This window comes from Scyliorhinus torazame, chromosome 31 (genome assembly GCF_047496885.1).
Source record: "Scyliorhinus torazame isolate Kashiwa2021f chromosome 31, sScyTor2.1, whole genome shotgun sequence".
Lineage (NCBI taxonomy): Eukaryota > Metazoa > Chordata > Chondrichthyes > Carcharhiniformes > Scyliorhinidae > Scyliorhinus > Scyliorhinus torazame.
Genome location: NC_092737.1, coordinates 30,270,913 through 30,283,487, shown reverse-complemented (window position 1 = coordinate 30,283,487; position 12,575 = coordinate 30,270,913).

The window sequence follows — 12,575 nt, the reverse complement described above, 5'->3', positions numbered from 1 at the left end:
TGGAATCAATATGTTTTGACGATAATGGATGTGTCTACTAAGTTTCCAGAAGCCATTCCAGTACGTATTATTACAGCTAAAAAGATTGTGGAGCAATTACTTAAATTCTTTACTAGATATGGACTACCCACAGAAATACAATCGAATCAAGGATCAAATTGTACCTCAAGGGTAATCCAATAAGTTATGGATAGCTTAGGAATAAAACAATTGAAATCAACTGCGTACCAACCAGAATCGCAAGGAGCATTAGAAAGGTGGCATCAGACATTAAAGACAATGTTGAGGGCTTATTGCCACGATTATCCAGAGGATTGGGATAAACAAGTTCCATTCGTACTGTTTGCAATTAGGGATGCACTTAATGAGTCAACCAGTTTCAGTCCTTTTGAATTAATTTTTGGTCATGTGGTGGGAGGACCATTTAAATCGATGAAGGAAAAATTGGTGAGTAAGAAATCGGAAATTACATGATTGGATTACGTGTCAAATTTTAAGGAACGATTAAATAGAACAGGAGAAATGGCTAGACAACATTTAAAGTTGTACAAAATGTGATGAAACGGGCAGCGGACAAGAATTCCAAAGTTTCATAGAATTTACAGTGCATAAGGAAGACAATCGGCCCATCGGGTCTGCACCGGCTCTTGTAAAGAGCACCCTACCCAAGATCCACACCTCCATTCTATACCCATAACCCAGCAACAACCACCCAACACTAAGGGAACTTTTGGACGCCAAGGGAAATTTATCATGGCAAATCCACTTAACCTGCAGATCTTTGGACTGTGGCAGGAAATCGGAGCACTCGGAGAAAACCCACGCACACACGGGGAGGACGTGCAGACTCCGCACAGACAGTGACCCAAGCCGGAATCGAACCTGAGACCCTGGAGCTGTGAAGCAATTGTGCTATCCACAATGCTACCGTGCTGCCCTAAGTTCGTAGTTTTGCCAGTGGAAATAAAGTTTTAGTATTGTTACCAGTGGTAGGTGAACCTTTAAAAGTTAGGTCTTGTGGACCTTATCAGATTGAAAGGAAAATAAGTGAGGTGAATTACGTGGTAAAAACACCAGATAGAAGGAAAACTCACCAAGTGCGTCATGTATGCTTCAAAGGTACTTTGAAAGGGAAGGAGATAAAAAGGGGGAGGTTTTAATGATTCTAACTCAGAGCGACGAACCAAATCCAGACGACTGTGAATTTGATATACCTCAAATTAAATTGGAAAATGAGGATGTTCTTAAAAATTGGGAAAAATTGTTGAGTTACCTTCCAGAGGAAAAACGGGCTGACCTGAAAGAGTTATTGATAACACGTGGGAAAATTTGTGGAGATAAATTGGAAAGTACTAAAATGGCTATACATGATGTAGATGTGGGAAATGCTGTTCCAATGAAACAACATCCAAACAGACTTAACCCTTTAAAATTGACACAGGTTAACAAAGAGATTGAGAGTATGCTGAAAAATGGCATAATTGAAGTGGGATGCAGCCAATGGAGCTCACCCATAGTGATGGTACCAAAACCAGACGATACCCAACGGTTGCGTATGGACTATAGAAATGTTAATGCGGTTACAAGAACAGACTCTTTTCCTATCCCACGTTTTGAGGATTGCATTGAGAAAGTGGGACAATCAGCTTTTATTTTAAAATTGTATTTACTTCTAGTTCACTGGCAGGTACCTTTATCCGAAAGGGCGAAGGAGATTTCAGCTTTTATGACTCCAAATAGTATATACCAACTCAAAGTTATGCCATTTGGCATGAAAAACGCCCCAACCACATTTCAATTGTTAACTAACAAAGTCGTTACAGAACTACCCAAATGTGCTGGATACATAGAAGATCTGGTAATTTTCAGCCAGACATGGAAACAACATTTAAAACATCTGATGGAGTTACTTGATCGACATCAGGGGAAGGTTTGATGATAAACCTAGCCAAAATTGAATTTGGAAAAGCCCAAGTCACTTTCCTTAAGGTGTTTCCCATACCCTCGAGACGAAGGGAAATAATGCGATTTCTTGGCATGAGTGGATTTGAACGAACATTTGTGAAACATTTTTGGAGCATGGTTCCACCACTGATAGACGTCCTGAAGAAACGTCGAAAATTTCAGCGGACAGCGAACTGTCAACAGGCATTTGACTGCCTGAAAGCTGTGATAAACAATGCTCCTGTGTTGGAGAATTACAAGGGACTCTGTGATTAGATTGAACTAAAGTATCTGACTTAAAAGAGACATGCCGAGCGTTGAGAAATGGATGGATCGTGCAGAGACCTTCTTGTTAAAGGAGACTGTCTATCGAGAAGGATTCCAGTTAGAGGCAGAAGAAAACAAAAATGGACTATATTCATAGAATAATCATATTATTATGTGTGCGTGGGTTTCCTCCGGGTGCTCCGGTTTCCTCCCACAGTCCAAAGATGTGCAGGTTAGGTGGATTGGCCATGCTTAAAAATTGCCCTCAGTGTTCAAAATTGCCCTTCGTGTTGGGTGGGGTTACTGGGTTATGGGGATACGGTGGACATGTGGGCTTGGGTAGGGTGCTCTTTCAAAGAGCCGGTGCAGACTCGATGGGCCGAATGGCCTCCTTCTGCACTGTAAATCCTATGAAAATTATACCTGTTTACATGTGTTCTTTTTTTGAAATGAAAAAGCATATTTACTGTGTGCGTTTCTTAAAGGATAGTGAAAAGGTTAAAACTGCATCCATCATGAAGTTGATGGGTTTTTGTTTCTTGGGGGGGAGGTGTCATGAGAATGTCGCTTTAAGAAACGTTTGGCTGCTCATGTTACTGCAGTGATGTCAGAGTGTGGGTGGAGCTGAGCCCTTACTCTGCTTTTTAGTTTCACTTTGAGAAAAGCTTGGGTGTGTCTGTGTCTTTTTGCTTTAGTTTCAGTGTGTTGGAGCTGAAGCCAGACAAAGCAGCTGTACTGCTGTTCTCTCTGCCATGAAAAGACTATCTCTTGATCATTTGGTGAATTCAGAATTATAAATGTTTTCAGTCGTGACTTTAACCTAATGTGTTTCTGTTAAAGGTTATGTTTTTTGTAAGTCTTCTGGATGTTTAAAGGACAGCGTAAGCATTACTTAGTGTTGTACTCTTTGGGGGTTGTATTTGAATTAATGGTTGCTAAGATGTGCCCTGTTTTTTTTTAAATGTTAACTTGAGTTCATAGAATAAACATTGTTTCGCTTTAGAGAATACTTTTCTATTTTTGCTGTACCACACCTGTAGAGTGGCCGTGTGCTCCCCATACCATAGTCTATTAAATGTTGTCGGTCAGGTGAACTCCATGATACACTTTGCGGTTCTCTAAACCCTGGCCCAGAACAGCAACCTCAGCACGTGACTGCATTACCTCCCTCTGTGACATTCTCATTGCTGCTGAGGCCTGGCCAATGCGGCCGACGCCCTCAGCTATGACCCGGTGTGACTGGGTCACGCTCTCGCGTGCCGTTGCAATGTCCATGTGGCTCAGGTAATGGCTGCCTGTGAGAGAGCTGCTCTGTTATCTTCCTTGTCCCATAGAGAAACTAAAATCAGAGTGTAAGCTGTGACAACTGTAGATGTGGTGGTGGTGGTGGTGGTGGTGGGGGGGGGGGGTGACGTGGATGGGAGTGAACTACAATGGGAAAAGGGGGGAAGGTGAAAGCTAAGGGGAGGGAAGGTAATGGAAGAGGTGATAATATAGGGGGAAAGAGTGCGGGGAGAAATATATACAAAGAAAGACAAAAAAACAAATGTAAAAGACGGGGAAAATGAAATTGAATGAAACCAAAGGGGTCGAGGAGCGATAGAGCGAATCATCTGAAGTTGTTGAGTTCGATGTTGAAACCGGAATGCTGTAGCATGCCTAACCGAAATCTGATATGATGTTTCTCCAGTTTGCATTGAGCTTCACTCGGACATTGCAGCTGGCTAATGACAGACATGTGGGAATGGGAGCAGGGTCTTGTGATAAAATGGCAAGCAACGGGGTGGTTAGGTTCCTGAATGCCCACAGACCGAAGGTGCTCAGCAAAGCGTTTACGCAGTCTGATAGCAGATAAACCACAATGTGATAGCAGACACACGACATTGTGATTGCAGACACACCGCAGTGTCATCGTAGACACAGAGCAATGTGACAGTAGAGACACCACAATGTGATAGCAGGCACAGAGAAATGTGATAGCAGACAGAGACCAATGTGATAGGAGACATAGAGCAATGTGATAGCAGACACAGACCAATGTGATAGCAGGCACAGAGAAATGTGATAGCAGACAGAGACCAATGTGATAGGAGACATAGAGCAATGTGATAGCAGACACACCACAATGTGATAGCAGGGGCAGCACGGTGGCATTGTGGATAGCACAACTGCTTCACAGCTCCAGGGTCCCAGGTTCAATTCCGACTTGGGTCACTGTCTGTGCGGAGTCTGCACATCCTGCCCGTGTGTGTGTGGGTTTCCTCCGGGTGCTCCGGTTTCCTCCCAAAGTCCAAAGATGTGCAGGTTAGGTGGATTGGACATGCTAAATTGTCCTCAGCGTCCAAAATTGCCCATAGTGTTGGGTGGGGTTGCTGGGTTATGGCGATCGGGTGGAGTTGTGGACGTTGGATAGGTTGCCCTTTCCAAGAGCCGCTACAGACTCGATGGGACGAATGGCCTCATTCTGCACTGTAAATACTATGATATGTTTATAGACACAGAGCAACGTCATCGCAGCCACACCACAATCTGATAGCAGGCACACCGCAATGTGATAGCAGACACACCGCAATGAGATAACAGACACACCGCAATGTGACAGCAGACACACCGCAATGTGATAGCAGGCACACCGCAATGTGATAGCAGGCACACCGCAATGTGATAGCAGACACACCGCAATGAGATAACAGACACACCGCAATGTGACAGCAGACACACCGCAATGTGATAGCAGACACACCGCAATGTGATAGCAGACACACCGCAATGTGATAGCAGACACACCGCAGTTTGGTACCAGACACACCACAATGTGATAGCAGACACACCGCAATGTGATAGCAGACACACCGCAATGTGATAGCAGACACACCGCAATGTGATAGCAGACACACCGCAATGTGATAGCAGACACACCGCAATGTGATAGCAGACACACCGCAATGTGATAGCAGACACACCGCAATGTGATAGCAGACACACCGCAATGTGACAGCAGACACACCGCAATGTGATAGCAGACACACCGCAGTTTGGTACCAGACACACCACAATGTGATAGCAGACACACCGCAATGTGATAGCAGACACACCGCAATGTGATGACAGACACACCGCAATGTGATAGCAGACACACCGCAATGTCATAACAGACACACCGCAATGTGATAGCAGACACACCGCAATGTGATAACAGACACACCGCAATGTGATAGCAGACACACCGCAATGTGACAGCAGACACACCGCAATGTGATAGCAGACACACTGCAATGTGATAACAGACACACCGCAATGTGATAACAGACACACCGCAATGTGATAGCAGACACACCGCAATGTGATAACAGACACACCGCAATGTGATAACAGACACACCGCAATGTGATAACAGACACACCGCAATGTGATAACAGACACACCGCAATGTGATAGCAGACACACCGCAATGTGATAACAGACACACCGCAATGTGATAACAGACACACCGCAATGTGATAGCAGACACACCGCAATGTGATAGCAGACACACCGCAATGTGATAACAGACACACCGCAATGTGATAGCAGACACACCGCAATGTGATAGCAGACACACCGCAATGTGATAGCAGACACACCGCAATGTGATAACAGACACACCGCAATGTGATAGCAGACACACCACAATGTGATAGCAGACACACCGCAATGTGATAGCAGACACACCGCAATGTGATAGCAGACACACCGAAATGTGATAACAGACACACCACAATGTGACAGCAGACACACCGCAATGTGATAGCAGACACACCGCAATGTGATAACAGACACACCGCAATGTGATAGCAGACACACCGCAATGTGATAACAGACACACCGCAATGTGATAGCAGACACACCGCAATGTGACAGCAGACACACCGCAATGTGATAGCAGACACACTGCAATGTGATAACAGACACACCGCAATGTGATAACAGACACACCGCAATGTGATAGCAGACACACCGCAATGTGATAACAGACACACCGCAATGTGATAACAGACACACCGCAATGTGATAACAGACACACCGCAATGTGATAACAGACACACCGCAATGTGATAGCAGACACACCGCAATGTGATAACAGACACACCGCAATGTGATAACAGACACACCGCAATGTGATAGCAGACACACCGCAATGTGATAGCAGACACACCGCAATGTGATAACAGACACACCGCAATGTGATAGCAGACACACCGCAATGTGATAGCAGACACACCGCAATGTGACAGCAGACACACCGCAATGTGATAGCAGACACACCGCAATGTGACAGCAGACACACCGCAATGTGATAGCAGACACACCACAATGTGATAGCAGACACACCGCAATGTGACAGCAGACACACCGCAATGTGATAGCAGACACACCGCAATGTGATAACAGACACACCGCAATGTGACAGCAGACACACCGCAATGTGATAGCAGACACACCGCAATGTGATAGCAGACACACCGCAATGTGGTAGCAGACACACCGCAATGTGATAGCAGACACACCGCAGTTTGGTACCAAACACACCGCAATGTGATAGCAGACACACCGCAATGTGATAGCAGACACACCGCAATGTGATAGCAGACACACCGCAATGTGATAGCAGACACACCGCAATGTGATAGCAGACACACCGCAATGTGATAGCAGACACACCGCAATGTGATAGCAGACACACCGCAATGTGATAGCAGACACACCGCAATGTGACAGCAGATTCACCGCAATGTGATAGCAGGCACACCGCAATGTGATAGCAGACACACCGCAGTTTGGTACCAAACACACCGCAATGTGATAGCAGACACACCGCAATGTGATAGCAGACACACCGCAATGTGATAGCAGACACACCGCAATGTGATAGCAGACACACCGCAATGTGATAGCAGACACACCGCAATGTGATAGCAGACACACCGCAATGTGATAGCAGACACACCGCAATGTGATAGCAGACACACCGCAATGTGACAGCAGATTCACCGCAATGTGATAGCAGGCACACCGCAATGTGATAGCAGACACACCGCAATGTGATAGCAGACACACCGCAATGTGATAGCAGGCACACCGCAATGTGACAGCAGATTCACCGCAATGTGATAGCAGACACACCGCAATGTGACAGCAGATTCACCGCAATGTGATAGCAGGCACACCGCAATGTGATAGCAGACACACCGCAATGTGATAGCAGACACACCGCAATGTGACAGCAGATTCACCGCAATGTGATAGCAGGCACACCGCAATGTGATAGCAGACACACCGCAATGTGATAGCAGACACACCTCAATGTGATAGCAGACACACCGCAATGTGATAACAGACACACCGCAATGTGATAGCAGACATGCGCAATGTGATAGCAGACACGCCGCAATGTGATAGTAGACTCACCGCAATGTGACAGCAGACACACCTCAATGTGATAACAGACACACCGCAATGTGATAGCAGACACACCTCAATGTGATAACAGACACACCGCAATGTGATAGCAGACATGCGCAATGTGATAGCAGACACGCCGCAATGTGATAGTAGACTCACCGCAATGTGACAGCAGACACACCTCAATGTGACAGCAGACACACCGCAATGTGATAGCAGACACACCGCAATGTGATAACAGACACACCGCAATGTGATAGCAGACACACCGCAATGTGATAACAGACACACCGCAATGTGATAACAGACACACCGCAATGTGATAACAGACACACCGCAATGTGACAGCAGACACACCGCAATGTGATAGCAGACACACCGCAATGTGATAGCAGACACACCGCAATGTGATAGCAGACACACCGCAATGTGATAACAGACACACCGCAATGTGACAGCAGACACACCGCAATGTGATAACAGACACACCGCAATGTGATAGCAGACACACCGCAATGTGACAGCAGACACACCGCAATGTGACAGCAGACACACCGCAATGTGATAACAGACACACCGCAATGTGATAACAGACACACCGCAATGTGATAACAGACACACCGCAATGTGATAGCAGACACACCGCAATGTGATAACAGACACACCGCAATGTGATAGCAGACACACCGCAATGTGATAACAGACACACCGCAATGTGATAACAGACACACCGCAATGTGATAACAGACACACCGCAATGTGATAGCAGACACACCGCAATGTGATAACAGACACACCGCAATGTGATAGCAGACACACCGCAATGTGATAGCAGACACACCGCAATGTGATAGCAGACACACCGCAATGTGATAGCAGACACGCCGCAATGTGACAGCAGACACACCGCAATGTGATAGCAGACACACCGCAATGTGATAGCAGACACGCCGCAATGTGATAACAGACACACCGCAATGTGATAGCAGACACACCGCAATGTGATAACAGACACACCGCAATGTGATAGCAGACACACCGCAATGTGACAGCAGACACACCGCAATGTGATAGCAGACACGCCGCAATGTGACAGCAGACACACCGCAATGTGACAGCAGACAGACCGCAATGTGATAGCAGACACACCGCAATGTGATAACAGACACACCGCAATGTGACAGCAGACACACCGCAATGTGATAGCAGACACGCCGCAATGTGATAACAGACACACCGCAATGTGACAGCAGACACACCGCAATGTGATAACAGACACACCGCAATGTGATAGCAGACACACCGCAATGTGATAGCAGACACATCGCAATGTGATAGCAGACACACCGCAATGTGATAGCAGACACACCGCAATGTGATAGCAGACACACCGCAATGTGACAGCAGACACACCGCAATGTGATAGCAGACACACCGCAATGTGATAGCAGACACACCGCAATGTGATAGCAGACACACCGCAATGTGATAGCAGACACACCGCAATGTGATAACAGACACACCGCAATGTGACAGCAGACACACCGCAATGTGACAGCAGACACACCGCAATGTGACAGCAGACACACCGCAATGTGATAACAGACACACCGCAATGTGATAGCAGACACACCGCAATGTGATAACAGACACACCGCAATGTGACAGCAGACACACCGCAATGTGATAGCAGACACACCGCAATGTGATAGCAGACACACCGCAATGTGATAGCAGACACACCGCAATGTGATAGCAGACACACCGCAATGTGATAGCAGACACACCGCAATGTGATAGCAGACACACCGCAATGTGATAGCAGACACACCGCAATGTGATAGCAGACACACCGCAATGTGATAACAGACACACCGCAATGTGATAACAGACACACCGCAATGTGATAGCAGACACACCGCAATGTGATAGCAGACACACCGCAATGTGACAGCAGACACACCGCAATGTGATAGCAGACACACCGCAATGTGATAGCAGACACACCGCAATGTGATAGCAGACACACCGCAATGTGATAACAGACACACCGCAATGTGATAACAGACACACCGCAATGTGATAGCAGACACACCGCAATGTGATAACAGACACACCGCAATGTGATAACAGACACACCGCAATGTGATAGCAGACACACCGCAATGTGATAGCAGACACACCGCAATGTGATAACAGACACACCGCAATGTGATAGCAGACACACCGCAATGTGATAGCAGACACACCGCAATGTGATAGCAGACACACCACAATGTGATAGCAGACACACCGCAATGTGACAGCAGACACACCGCAATGTGACAGCAGACACACCGCAATGTGATAACAGACACACCGCAATGTGACAGCAGACACACCGCAATGTGACAGCAGACACACCGCAATGTGATAACAGACACACCGCAATGTGATAACAGACACACCGCAATGTGATAGCAGACACACCGCAATGTGATAACAGACACACCGCAATGTGATAACAGACACACCGCAATGTGATAGCAGACACACCGCAATGTGATAGCAGACACACCGCAATGTGACAGCAGACACACCGCAATGTGATAGCAGACACACCACAATGTGATAGCAGACACACCGCAATGTGATAACAGACACACCGCAATGTGATAACAGACACACCGCAATGTGACAGCAGACACACCGCAATGTGATAGCAGACACACCGCAATGTGATAACAGACACACCGCAATGTGATAGCAGACACACCGCAATGTGATAGCAGACACACCGCAATGTGATAGCAGACACACCGCAATGTGATAGCAGACACACCGCAATGTGATAACAGACACACCGCAATGTGATAACAGACACACCGCAATGTGATAACAGACACACCGCAATGTGACAGCAGACACACCGCAATGTGATAGCAGACACACCGCAATGTGATAACAGACACACCGCAATGTGATAGCAGACACACCGCAATGTGATAGCAGACACACCGCAATGTGACAGCAGACACACCGCAATGTGACAGCAGACACACCGCAATGTGATAGCAGACACACCGCAATGTGATAACAGACACACCGCAATGTGATAACAGACACACCGCAATGTGATAACAGACACACCGCAATGTGATAGCAGACACACCGCAATGTGACAGCAGACACACCGCAATGTGATAGCAGACACGCCGCAATGTGATAGCAGACACACCGCTATGTGATAACAGACACACCGCAATGTGATAGCAGACACACCGCAATGTGACAGCAGACACACCGCAATGTGACAGCAGACACACCGCAATGTGATAGCAGACACACCGCAATGTGACAGCAGACACACCGCAATGTGACAGCAGACACCCCGCAATGTGACAGCAGACACACCGCAATGTGATAACAGACACACCGCAATGTGATAGCAGACACACCGCAATGTGACAGCAGACACACCGCAATGTGATAGCAGACACACCGCAATGTGATAGCAGACACACCGCAATGTGACAGCAGACACACCGCAATGTGATAGCAGACACACCGCAATGTGATAGCAGACACACCGCAATGTGACAGCAGACACACCGCAATGTGACAGCAGACACACCGCAATGTGACAGCAGACACACCGCAATGTGATAACAGACACACCGCAATGTGATAGCAGACACACCGCAATGTGATAGCAGACACACCGCAATGTGATAGCAGACACACCGCAATGTGATAGCAGACACACCGCAATGTGATAGCAGACACACCGCAATGTGACAGCAGACACACCGCAATGTGACAGCAGACACACCGCAATGTGATAACAGACACACCGCAATGTGATAGCAGACACACCGCAATGTGATAGCAGACACACCGCAATGTGACAGCAGACACACCGCAATGTGACAGCAGACACACCGCAATGTGATAACAGACACACCGCAATGTGACAGCAGACACACCGCAATGTGACAGCAGACACAACGCAATGTGACAGCAGACACACCGCAATGTGACAGCAGACACACCGCAATGTGACAGCAGACACACCGCAATGTGACAGCAGACACACCGCAATGTGACAGCAGACACACCGCAATGTGACAGCAGACACACCGCAATGTGATAACAGACACACCGCAATGTGATAGCAGACACACCGCAATGTGATAGCAGACACACCGCAATGTGATAGCAGACACACCGCAATGTGATAGCAGACACACCGCAATGTGATAGCAGACACACCGCAATGTGACAGCAGACACACCGCAATGTGATAGCAGACACACCGCAATGTGACAGCAGACACACCGCAATGTGATAGCAGACACACCGCAATGTGATAGCAGACACACCGCAATGTGACAGCAGACACACCGCAATGTGATAGCAGACACACCGCAATGTGATAACAGACACACCGCAATGTGATAGCAGACACACCGCAATGTGATAGCAGACACACCGCAATGTGATAGCAGACACACCGCAATGTGACAGCAGATACACCGCAATGTGATAGCAGGCACACCGCAATGTGACAGCAGACACACCGCAATGTGATAGCAGACACACCGCAATGTGATAGCAGACACACCGCAATGTGACAGCAGATACACCGCAATGTGATAGCAGACACACCGCAATGTGATAGCAGACTCACCGCAATGTGACAGCAGACACACCGCAATGTGATAGCAGACACACCGCAATGTGATAGCAGACACACCGCAATGTGATAGCAGATACACCGCAATGTGATAGCAGACACACCGCAATGTGACAGCAGACACACCGCAATGTGATAGCAGATACACCGCAATGTGATAGCAGACACACCGCAATGTGATAGCAGGCACACCGCAATGTGACAACAGACACACCGCAATGTGATAGTAGACACACCGCAATGTGAT